Here is a 12,668-nt window from a genome sequence, read left to right as displayed (position 1 = left end):
GGTATTGTAAGTTTGTAAAATATTGTATAAAAGTTTGAACGCGAAATATTATTATAATCAGTTTTTCATATAGAATTGTAGTAGTTGAATTGTATATTAGCTACTAAGTATGAACTTAACGGGTAGGTACTACCCGAATTTAAACTTATAAAATGCTAATATGAAGAAAAAGCTTTTATAAATGAGTTCATATTATGCTACGAAATACTATTAACTACTCTTAATATTCTGTATGATTAACTTGTTCCATTTAACTATTTTGAAGGAAATGGCACCGACTACTCGACACACCGTGAATATGAATGAAGAGGAATTCCGTACTTTTCTAGCTTCAAACATAGCCGCAGTACAGGCTGCGCTACATACCAACAATAACCTTGGATCTAGCAGTACAGGAAATCGTGTAGGATGCACCTACAAAGAATTCACTGCCTGCAAACCTTTGGAATTTGATGGAACCGAAGGACCGATCGGATTGAAACGGTGGACCGAGAAGGTTGAATCGGTGTTTGCCATAAGTAAGTGTACTGAAGAGGACAAAGTGAAGTACGCTACGCATACCTTCACAGGTTCTGCGTTAACATGGTGGAATACATATCTAGAGCAAGTGGGACAAGATGATGCGTACGCACTACCGTGGTCAGCATTCAAGCACTTGATGAACGAGAAGTACTGTCCCAGAACCGAGGTCAATAAGCTCAAGACAGAACTTAGAGGGTTACGAACCCAAGGATTTGATATTACCACGTACGAAAGACGATTCACAGAATTGTGCCTATTGTGTCCGGGAGCATTCGAAGATGAGGAAGAGAAGATCGACGCGTTTGTGAAGGGATTACCGGAAAGAATCCAAGAAGATATAAGTTCACACGAGCCCGCCTCCATACAACAGGCATGTAGAATGGCTCACAAACTAGTGAACCAGATTGAAGAAAGAATTAAAGAACAGACTGCTGAAGAGGCCAATGTGAAGCAAGTCAAAAGAAAGTGGGAGGAAAACGGTGATAAGAATCACCAATACAACAACAACAGCAATTACAACAATAATCGCAACAATTATCCCAACAATCGCAACATCAATCGCAACTCCAACAAACGGCCCAACAACAACAACAACAACAACAACAGCAACTACAACAATCATCCCAACAACAATAATAACCGCAACAACAACAACAATCAGAAGCAGCTATGCCAAAGGTGTGAAAAGAATCACTCGGGGTTCTGCACCAAATTTTGCAACAAGTGTAAAAGAAATGGTCATAGCGCGGCGAAGTGTGAGGTCTACGGACCAGGGGTTAATAGAACGAAAGGAACAAATGGTGTCGGAACGAGTAATGGCGGAGCAAGTAGTGTCGGAGCAAGTTATGCCAATGTAGTTTGTTATAAATGTGGAAAACCAGGCCACATTATTAGAAATTGCCCGAACCAGGAGAACACGAATGGACAAGGCCGTGGAAGAGTTTTCAATATTAATGCGGTAGAGGCACAGGAAGACCCGGAGCTTGTTACGGGTACGTTTCTTATTGACAATAAATCTGCTTACGTTTTATTTGATTCGGGTGCGGATAGAAGCTATATGAGTAGAGATTTTTGTGCTAAATTAAGTTGTCCATTGACGCCTTTGGATAGTAAATTTTTACTCGAATTAGCAAATGGTAAATTAATTTCAGCAGATAATATATGTCGGAATCGAGAAATTAAACTGGTTAGCGAAACATTTAAGATTGATTTGATACCAGTAGAGTTAGGGAGTTTTGATGTGATAATCGGTATGTACTGGTTGAAAGAAGTGAAAGCGGAGATCGTTTGTTACAAAAATGCAATTCGCATTATACGAGAAAAAGGAAAACCCTTAATGGTGTACGGAGAAAAGGGCAACATGAAGCTACATCTTATTAGTAATTTGAAGGCACAAAAACTAATAAGAAAAGGTTGCTATGCTGTTCTAGCACACGTCGAGAAAGTACAAACTGAAGAAAAGAGCACCAATGATGTTCCCATTGCAAAAGAATTTCCCGATGTATTTCCGAAAGAATTACCGGGATTACCCCCACATCGATCCGTTGAATTTCAAATAGATCTTGTACCAGGAGCTGCACCAATAGCTCGTGCTCCTTACAGACTCGCACCCAGCGAGATGAAAGAACTGCAAAGCCAATTACAAGAACTTTTAGAGCGTGGTTTCATTCGACCAAGCACATCACCGTGGGGAGCTCCTGTTTTGTTTGTCAAGAAGAAAGATGGTACATTCAGGTTGTGTATCGACTACCGAGAGTTGAACAAACTTACCATCAAGAAACGCTACCCACTACCGAGAATCGACGACTTATTTGATCAACTACAAGGCTCGTCTGTTTATTCAAAGATTGACTTACGTTCCGGGTATCATCAAATGCGGGTGAAAGAAGATGATATTCCAAAGACTACTTTCAGAACACGTTACGGTCATTACGAGTTTATGGTCATGCCGTTTGGTTTAACTAATGCACCAGCTGTGTTCATGGACCTTATGAACCGAGTGTGTGGACCATACCTTGACAAGTTTGTCATAGTTTTCATTGATGACATACTTATTTACTCAAAGAATGACCAAGAACACGGTGAACATTTGAGAAAGGTGTTAGAAGTATTGAGGAAGGAAGAATTGTACGCTATGTTTTCAAAGTGTGCATTTTGGTTGGAAGAAGTTCAATTCCTAGGTCACATAGTGAACAAAGAAGGTATTAAGGTGGATCTGGCAAAGATAGAAACTGTTGAAATGTGGGAAACCCCGAAAACTCCGAAACACATACGCCAGTTTTTAGGACTAGCTGGTTACTACAGAAGGTTCATCCAAGACTTTTCCAGAATAGCAAAACCCTTGACTGCATTAACGCATAAAGGGAAGAAATTTGAATGGAATGATGAACAAGAGAAAGCGTTTCAGTTATTGAAGAAAAAGCTAACTACGGCACCTATATTGTCATTGCCTGAAGGGAATGATGATTTTGTGATTTATTGTGACGCATCAAAGCAAGGTCTCGGTTGTGTATTAATGCAACGAACGAAGGTGATTGCTTATGCGTCTAGACAATTGAAGATTCACGAACAAAATTATACGACGCATGATTTGGAATTAGGCGCGGTTGTTTTTGCATTAAAGACTTGGAGGCACTACTTATATGGGGTCAAAAGTATTATATATACCGACCACAAAAGTCTTCAACACATATTTAATCAGAAACAACTGAATATGAGGCAGCGTAGGTGGATTGAATTATTGAATGATTACGACTTTGAGATTCGTTACCACCCGGGGAAGGCAAATGTGGTAGCCGATGCCTTGAGCAGGAAGGACAGAGAACCCATTCGAGTAAAATCTATGAATATAATGATTCATAATAACATTACTACTCAAATAAAGGAGGCGCAACAAGGAGTTTTAAAAGAGGGAAATTTAAAGGATGAAATACCCAAAGGATCGGAGAAGCATCTTAATATTCGGGAAGACGGAACCCGGTATAGGGCTGAAAGGATTTGGGTACCAAAATTTGGAGATATGAGAGAAATGGTACTTAGAGAAACTCATAAAACCAGATACTCAATACATCCTGGAACGGGGAAGATGTACAAGGATCTCAAGAAACATTTTTGGTGGCCGGGTATGAAAGCCGATGTTGCTAAATACGTAGGAGAATGTTTGACGTGTTCTAAGGTCAAAGCTGAGCATCAGAAACCATCAGGTCTACTTCAACAACCCGAAATCCCGGAATGGAAATGGGAAAACATTACCATGGACTTCATCACTAAATTGCCAAGGACTGCAAGTGGTTTTGATACTATTTGGGTAATAGTTGATCGTCTCACCAAATCAGCACACTTCCTACCAATAAGAGAAGATGACAAGATGGAGAAGTTAGCACGACTGTATTTGAAGGAAGTCGTCTCCAGACATGGAATACCAATCTCTATTATCTCTGATAGGGATGGCAGATTTATTTCAAGATTCTGGCAAACATTACAGCAAGCATTAGGAACTCGTCTAGACATGAGTACTGCCTATCATCCACAAACTGATGGGCAGAGCGAAAGGACGATACAAATGCTTGAAGACATGCTACGAGCATGTGTTATTGATTTCGGAAACAGTTGGGATCGACATCTACCGTTAGCAGAATTTTCCTACAACAACAGCTACCATTCAAGCATTGAGATGGCGCCGTTTGAAGCACTTTATGGTAGAAAGTGCAGGTCTCCGATTTGTTGGAGTGAAGTGGGGGATAGACAGATTACGGGTCCGGAGATTATACAAGAAACTACCGAGAAGATCATCCAAATTCAACAACGGTTGAAAACCGCCCAAAGTAGACAAAAGAGCTACGCTGACATTAAAAGAAAAGATATAGAATTTGAAATTGGAGAGATGGTCATGCTTAAAGTTGCACCTTGGAAAGGCGTTGTTCGATTTGGTAAACGAGGGAAATTAAATCCAAGGTATATTGGACCATTCAAGATTATTGATCGTGTCGGACCAGTAGCTTACCGACTTGAGTTACCTCAACAACTCGCGGCTGTACATAACACTTTCCACGTCTCGAATTTGAAGAAATGTTTTGCTAAAGAAGATCTCACTATTCCGTTAGATGAAATCCAAATCAACGAAAAACTTCAATTCATCGAAGAACCCGTTGTAATAATGGATCGTGAGGTTAAAAGACTTAAGCAAAACAAGATACCAATTGTTAAGGTTCGATGGAATGCTCGTAGAGGACTCGAGTTCACCTGGGAGCGTGAAGATCAGATGAAGAAGAAATACCCGCATCTATTTCCAGAAGATTCGTCAACACCTTCAACAGCTTAAAATTTCGGGACGAAATTTATTTAACGGGTAGGTACTGTAGTGACCCGAACTTTTCCATGTTTATATATATTAATTGAGATTGATATTTACATGATTAAACGTTTCCAACATGTTAAGCAATCAAACTTGTTAAGACTTGATTAATTGAAATATGTTTCATATAGACAATTGACCACCCAAGTTGACCGGTGATTCACGAACGTTAAAACTTGTAAAAACTATATGATGACATATATATGGATATATATATATAGTTAACATGATACTATGATAAGTAAACATATCATTAAGTATATTAACAATGAACTACATATGTAAAAAACAAGACTACTAACTTAATGATTTTAAACGAGACATATATGTAACGATTATCGTTGTAAAGACATTTAATGTATATATATCATATTAAGAGATATTCATACATGATAATATCATGATAATATAATAATTTAAAATCTCATTTGATATTATAAACATTGGGTTAACAACATTTAACAAGATCGTTAACCTAAAGGTTTCAAAACAACACTTACATGTAACGACTAACGATGACTTAACGACTCAGTTAAAATGTATATACATGTAGTGTTTTAATATGTATTTATACACTTTTGAAAGACTTCAATACACTTATAAAAATACTTCTACTTAACAAAAATGCTTACAATTACATCCTCGTTCAGTTTCATCAACAATTCTACTCGTATGCACCCGTATTCGTACTCGTACAATACACAGCTTTTAGATGTATGTACTATTGGTATATACACTCCAATGATCAGCTCTTAGCAGCCCATGTGAGTCACCTAACACATGTGGGAACCATCATTTGGCAACTAGCATGAAATATCTCATAAAATTACAAAAATATGAGTAATCATTCATGACTTATTTACATGAAAACAAAATTACATATCCTTTATATCTAATCCATACACCAACGACCAAAAACACCTACAAACACTTTCATTCTTCAATTTTCTTCATCTAATTGATCTCTCTCAAGTTCTATCTTCAAGTTCTAAGTGTTCTTCATAAATTCCAAAAGTTCTAGTTTCATAAAATCAAGAATACTTTCAAGTTTGCTAGCTCACTTCCAATCTTGTAAGGTGATCATCCAACCTCAAGAAATCTTTGTTTCTTACAGTAGGTTATCATTATAATACAAGGTAATAATCATATTCAAACTTTGGTTCAATTTCTATAACTATAACAATCTTATTTCAAGTGATGATCTTACTTGAACTTGTTTTTGTGTCATGATTCTGCTTCAAGAACTTCGAGCCATCCAAGGATCCATTGAAGCTAGATCCATTTTTCTCTTTTCCAGTAGGTTTATCCAAGGAAATTAAGGTAGTAATGATGTTCATAACATCATTCGATTCATACATATAAAGCTATCTTATTCGAAGGTTTAAACTTGTAATCACTAGAACATAGTTTAGTTAATTCTAAACTTGTTCGCAAACAAAAGTTAATCCTTCTAACTTGACTTTTAAAATCAACGAAACACATGTTCTATATCTATATGATATGCTAACTTAATGATTTAAAACCTGGAAACACGAAAAACACCGTAAAACCGGATTTACGCCATCGTAGTAACACCGCGGGCTGTTTTGGGTTAGTTAATTAAAAACTATGATAAACTTTGATTTAAAAGTTGTTATTCTGAGAAAATGATTTTTATTATGAACATGAAACTATATCCAAAAATTATGGTTAAACTCAAAGTGGAAGTATGTTTTCTAAAATGGTCATCTAGACGTCGTTCTTTCGACTGAAATGACTACCTTTACAAAAACGACTTGTAACTTATTTTTCCGACTATAAACCTATACTTTTTCTGTTTAGATTCATAAAATAGAGTTCAATATGAAACTATATCAATTTGATTCACTCAAAACGGATTTAAAATGAAGAAGTTATGGGTAAAACAAGATTGGATAATTTTTCTCATTTTAGCTACGTGAAAATTGGTAACAAATCTATTCCAACCATAACTTAATCAACTTGTATTGTATATTATGTAATCTTGAGATACCATAGACACGTATACAATGTTTCGACCTATCATGTCGACACATCTATATATATTTTGGAACAACCATAGACACTCTATATGTGAATGTTGGAGTTAGCTATACAGGGTTGAGGTTGATTCCAAAATATATATAGTTTGAGTTGTGATCAATACTGAGATACGTATACACTGGGTCGTGGATTGATTCAAGATAATATTTATCGATTTATTTATGTACATCTAACTGTGGACAACTAGTTATAGGTTACTAACGAGGACAGCTGACTTAATAAACTTAAAACATCAAAATATATTAAAAGTGTTGTAAATATATTTTGAACATACTTTAATATATATGTATATATTGTTATAGGTTCGTGAATCAACAGTGGCCAAGTCTTACTTCCCGACGAAGTAAAAATCTGTGAATGTGAGTTATAGTCCCACTTTTAAAATCTAATATTTTTGGGATGAGAATACATGCAGGTTTTATAAATGATTTACAAAATAGACACAAGTACGTGAAACTACATTCTATGGTTGAATTATCGAAATCGAATATGCCCCTTTTTATTAAGTCTGGTAATCTAAGAATTAGGGAACAGACACCCTAATTGACGCGAATCCTAAAGATAGATCTATTGGGCCTAACAAACCCCATCCAAAGTACCGGATGCTTTAGTACTTCGAAATTTATATCATATCCGAAGGGTGTCCCGGAATGATGGGGATATTCTTATATATGCATCTTGTTATTGTCGGTTACCAGGTGTTCACCATATGAATGATTTTTATCTCTATGTATGGGATGTGTATTGAAATATGAAATCTTGTGGTCTATTATTATGATTTGATATATATAGGTTAAACCTATAACTCACCAACATTTTTTGTTGACGTTTTAAGCATGTTTATTCTCAGGTGATTATTAAGAGCTTTCGCTGTCGCATACTTAAATAAGGACGAGATTTGGAGTCCATGCTTGTATGATATTGTGTAAAAACTGCATTCAAGAAACTTATTTTGTTGTAACATATTTGTATTGTAAACCATTATGTAATGGTCGTGTGTGAACAGGATATTTTAGATTATCATTATTTGATAATCTACGTAAAGCTTTTTAAACCTTTATTGATGAAATAAAGGTTATGGTTTGTTTTAAAATGAATGCAGTCTTTGAAAAACGTCTCATATAGAGGTTAAAACCTCGCAACGAAATCAATTAATATGGAACGTTTTTAATCAATAAGAACGGGACATTTCATACGCAGTACGCAGTTTGTTCGTAACGTCAAGTGACACTAACGGTCATAAAGGCTTCCGGTGATCAAGTTAAGTATCCTTCGTACTTAAAGGCACGTTTTAATACATAAATGAAAGTAGGCCATGTATAGTAAGATTTCAGAGTATAAAATAGCATAGTACGCACAAATACGCAGTTTCGCGAAAGCACAAAACACAAAAGCAAGTCGAAAACGCCGGGTCGTTACACTTGTCGACATATTTATTAATTATATTTATAATATATAATTTATATAATTAATTATATATTATATTAAATTCACGTTCATAGTTGACTTGTAATTTTTGTTCCGATAAGTCGTACGTCATCACGCGACTTATGTCCCGGTTCCGGTTTTTCGAATGTCCATTCATACGCTGAGAAAACTGGCTCTTTACGTTTCATGACTCGTACCTTTGTTAAAATATAGTCTTAAATTATCAATAAACTATATCACTCAAAGTATATCTTAAACTTTCGAGTGTTTTGGTCATTTACTTCTATAAATCATCGTCTCGTAGTATATACATATACATTTTCATTTGAAATAGTGTGTTACTGTAGCAAAGGTTTTTTTTCTGTAGCAAATAGTGATTTTCCAAAACACTGTAGCTTTTCGGGTACTGTAGCAATTCAAAAATACTGTAGCAAATTAGTGTTTTACTAGTTCATCTTAAATGTTTTAGTTAACTTATCTAAATATCAATCGAATTAATAATCGAATGTTACTATCGTTTACTAAATAACTTGAAATCATGTATATATATATATATGCACATTAAGTTATATATATATATATTGTTCGTGAATCTTCGAGAACAGTCAAAGAATAATTGATTACATGAATATAGTTCCAAAACTTTGAGACTCAACATTACAGACTTTGCTTATCGTGTCGAAAACATTAAATCATTTAAATATAAAGTTTAAATTTGGTCGGAAATTTCCGGGTCATCACAGTACCTACCCGTTAAAGAAATTTCGTCCCAAAATTTGAGTGAGGTCGTCATGGCTAACAATAAAAATGTTTTCATGACGAATATGAGTTGATAAATAGAATTTTATCATCGTTGAATAATATGGATAAAACAATCCGATTTCTCGAAGCATATGAGAGAAGTTATCGTAAAAGAGTGAAATGAAAGAATAGAGATTCGTCTTAACTTTTGACGTAGTTATGATTGATTTCTGGAATTTAAGGAATAGAAAATCTTCATAATCTAAATAAGATTTGATTCTTCAAAATTTAAGGAAATTAAGATTTCCTTTAAATGCGTAATCTGCCTCGATTGTTATGTCTGATATTTTGCTATAAATTAACCACTTCTGTTTCATTATTTTCACCACTCCTACATCTTCTTCCTTATTTCATACTTCTAAAAGATTGTGAAATGCTTAATCCAGTTCTGATTCTTGATATTTTCTTGGCTATCGTATCCTTCATTCTTCTTTTTCATCTGCCACCAGAGGAAGTTATTTTCTTCTACTATTACCTTGGGGTTAGTATTTTTCATTTTCCTGTGTCTTTATATTGCTATACGCATTGATATACATGGTTTGTAATATATGTGTTGTTGTCAGGCTTTATATTTTCCCTTATATTTAGGAGCTCCATGCTTTCGTTTTTCCTTCCCGACTTCAAGTCAAGCGAATAATGGTCCAGAATTCGTAGCTATGCATTTCGGAATGAACATAATTAATGTTCTAAGAAAGAAATTGTAATGGCACGATCTTGATTTGTCAAATTACCAGAATATCTGGAAAAGACCGAATCATCAAGAAAAGTATTTTCTTGATATATTTAGAGATTAAATAGAATGAAAGAGTTATATAACATGGTTCATTATGAGGGTGTGATCTGTGAACCATTATCACGTTCTATTAGAAACTCAGCATGACTTACTGTAATATAATCACGTTGATCAAGTGTCATTATATTATAATAACTCATGCTTCAATTCCCAACATTACTTCAAAACATCCATTTTTTGAATTTTTTAGATTTTAGAAACTAAAATAGTTTCTTTTATGATGTAACACAGATAGCGCGGAGATGAATGATTTCAGATAATAATAGTTATGAAAATATCTTCAGAAATATGAAGGATATTTATAATGGGAGATACGATGATATCTTAGAATATTTAAGATAAGATGATGATGAAGAATATTGTTCGCAAATGCTTTAGAGTAAGGAGCAAGGTATTTGCTAAGGATTTCAGCAGTCACTGAATCATTTGTCTTCTTTGAAGGTAGATTTCATTTTTGTGATTTGTCCACAGCCTCCTTCATGGTCTGATCAATCCGTTTTCCAGTTCTAAACCTTCTCTTTTTCTCAACTTTACCACCATACTATTATTTATCATCAAACTTTTAACTGTTAACTTCGTTTACAGTTTTTGCTGCTTCATCAGCATTTTTCCAAAATTCGGAGAACTTGTTTCGTAGTTTGGGGTATTTTTCAGAAACTTCACATTCGAAGTATGTAAGTCTAGAAGATAGGTGTTATCTATATATAACTGTTGTCGTAGAAAATGCTACGAGATTCAAAATACTGATTGCAAATTCCCGGTGATCGGTATGGCAATTATTGTTACAAGATGTGGATGAGTACATGATAGGGTTTCAATGAGTATAAGGATTTTTTGAAAGGTCAAGGATTAATAAAGTTGTTGGTAAATTTACTGCTAATGTGGTGGAACATGAAAGGTTCCCCAGTAACAAGAACGTATATGTCAAGGTTATAATAAGGCTAATCTGAAAAGTCGAAGTTGACTAGTTGGAAGTGTGATAAAACTGGATACTTTGAAAAGGAATTGCAAGATTATTTTCGGTAATAACAATGCTAAAGGATCTTTCACAGTTTTGAAGTCAAAGTATAGCTTTGAAAGATGTAGAGATCTAAGAATGATATCACTTGTTAAATCTTGACTTGGATTCTGCTATGTCATAATATGTAATTGAATTTGAACAAGAATGGTTGTTCAGATTTCTATGAACGAATGTATAGCGCTGTGAAAGTAGTGTAGATAATGATTTTTGAATAATCGAATGATGTACTGTGTAACATATTAATTGTGAACTCAAATATTTCTCAGGTACTACCTACTCGTAAAAAAAATTTCACAATTAATACTTTGTACAAAGAATTTTCATTACAGTCTTTATGAAAATATATGTATGTATATTTTCTTCAGATGTAATACAGACTTAATGAGTTAATATCATATTAAGCTCATTTGATTTTTAGCTTGAATTATAAATAAATAATCTCTAAAACATTAGAGATTACATAATCTTCGCGGAGTATTTCATTAATGAAATCAATACTTCATTATTTATTCTTATTGATATTCCTCGGTGAAGGATGTTGTTGCTCGTGGAATTTTTGTGAACCTTACAAGGTATAGATGATGTTTTCTGGAAAGTTTCGAGTATATCGAAATGAAAATGTAAAATCAATTATGTAATTGAATAATACACTTGGTTTATTATGAAATGGGATTCATTGAGTTGAAATAGAGATTGTAGTTAACGATGGTTAAGTTGTTAACGAAGGATGTACATCATAGCATATTAGTAATATGAATTTAACCGAGTAATATTTACCCTTTTTCAATTCATACATAATAGCTTAGTACAAAAAGATTTATGATGGTTTTAAAATTTATATATATAAGATATACATATAAATTCTTTAGAGGAATTGAGTTATTACTTCATAACTCATTAATACAATATACTCGTTGTTGACTCGTAATGATGTCCACGGGCTTTCTTGAACTGGAAGAGCTTGTGATGTTAGAGGCGATGTTGACATCATTGACTGTGCTGGTGAGGCTAAGGGTACTATTGATGCTGTTGGTAAAAAAAGTCTAGCTTGTACCTTACGCACCATTCCTGTCGAAGTTTCTATTCTTCCTTCTATCATCTCTATTCATCTGATTTACGGTTAGAACTGGGATAAATAATCTCTAAGATTTTAGAGATTACCTAATCACCGTAGAATATTTCTCCAATGAAGTTATGAATCAATACTTCATCGGTTATTATTGTTGGTACTCCTTGGTATCTATGGTGCGTATGATGTTGATGTTCAAGGTACATATTGTGATGTTGAGGCTTGCGGTGCGGATGTTGTTGGTGGTGGTAATGGTACTGTTGGTGTTGTTTTCGGTGGTACTGTTGATGCCGGTGATTCTGCTGGTGCTTGTAACCTTTGCACCATATTCTCCAAAGCCACTACCCGAGCGCGAATCTCGTTGACTTCTTCTACTACACCGGGATGATTTTCGGTTCGGACGAGCGGATGAATAAGATTCAGAATTTGAGATAGTATATTATCTTGACGAGATACTCTGGAAATGAGAGAGAAAATGATGTCTCGAACAGGTTCGCCGGTAAGTGCTCCAGATTCTTCGCCAAGAGGGAAATGTGGTGGATGGAAGGGATCACCTTCTTCTTGTCTCCAATGACTAAGCAGGCTATGAACCCATCCCCAATTCATCCAGAATAGGTGA

The 12,668-nt window shown here is 34.7% G+C and overlaps 1 pseudogene; it reads right to left on the bottom strand.

The window, feature by feature from the left end:
* LOC139856014 (trans-resveratrol di-O-methyltransferase-like) overlaps positions 1-12,668 on the bottom strand; it is an 89,957-nt pseudogene that overhangs the window by 59,193 nt on the left and 18,096 nt on the right.

Source organism: Rutidosis leptorrhynchoides, chromosome 6 (genome assembly GCF_046630445.1).
Source record: "Rutidosis leptorrhynchoides isolate AG116_Rl617_1_P2 chromosome 6, CSIRO_AGI_Rlap_v1, whole genome shotgun sequence".
NCBI classification, from domain to species: Eukaryota; Viridiplantae; Streptophyta; class Magnoliopsida; order Asterales; family Asteraceae; genus Rutidosis; species Rutidosis leptorrhynchoides.
This window is presented reverse-complemented; position numbering and strand designations above follow the sequence as displayed.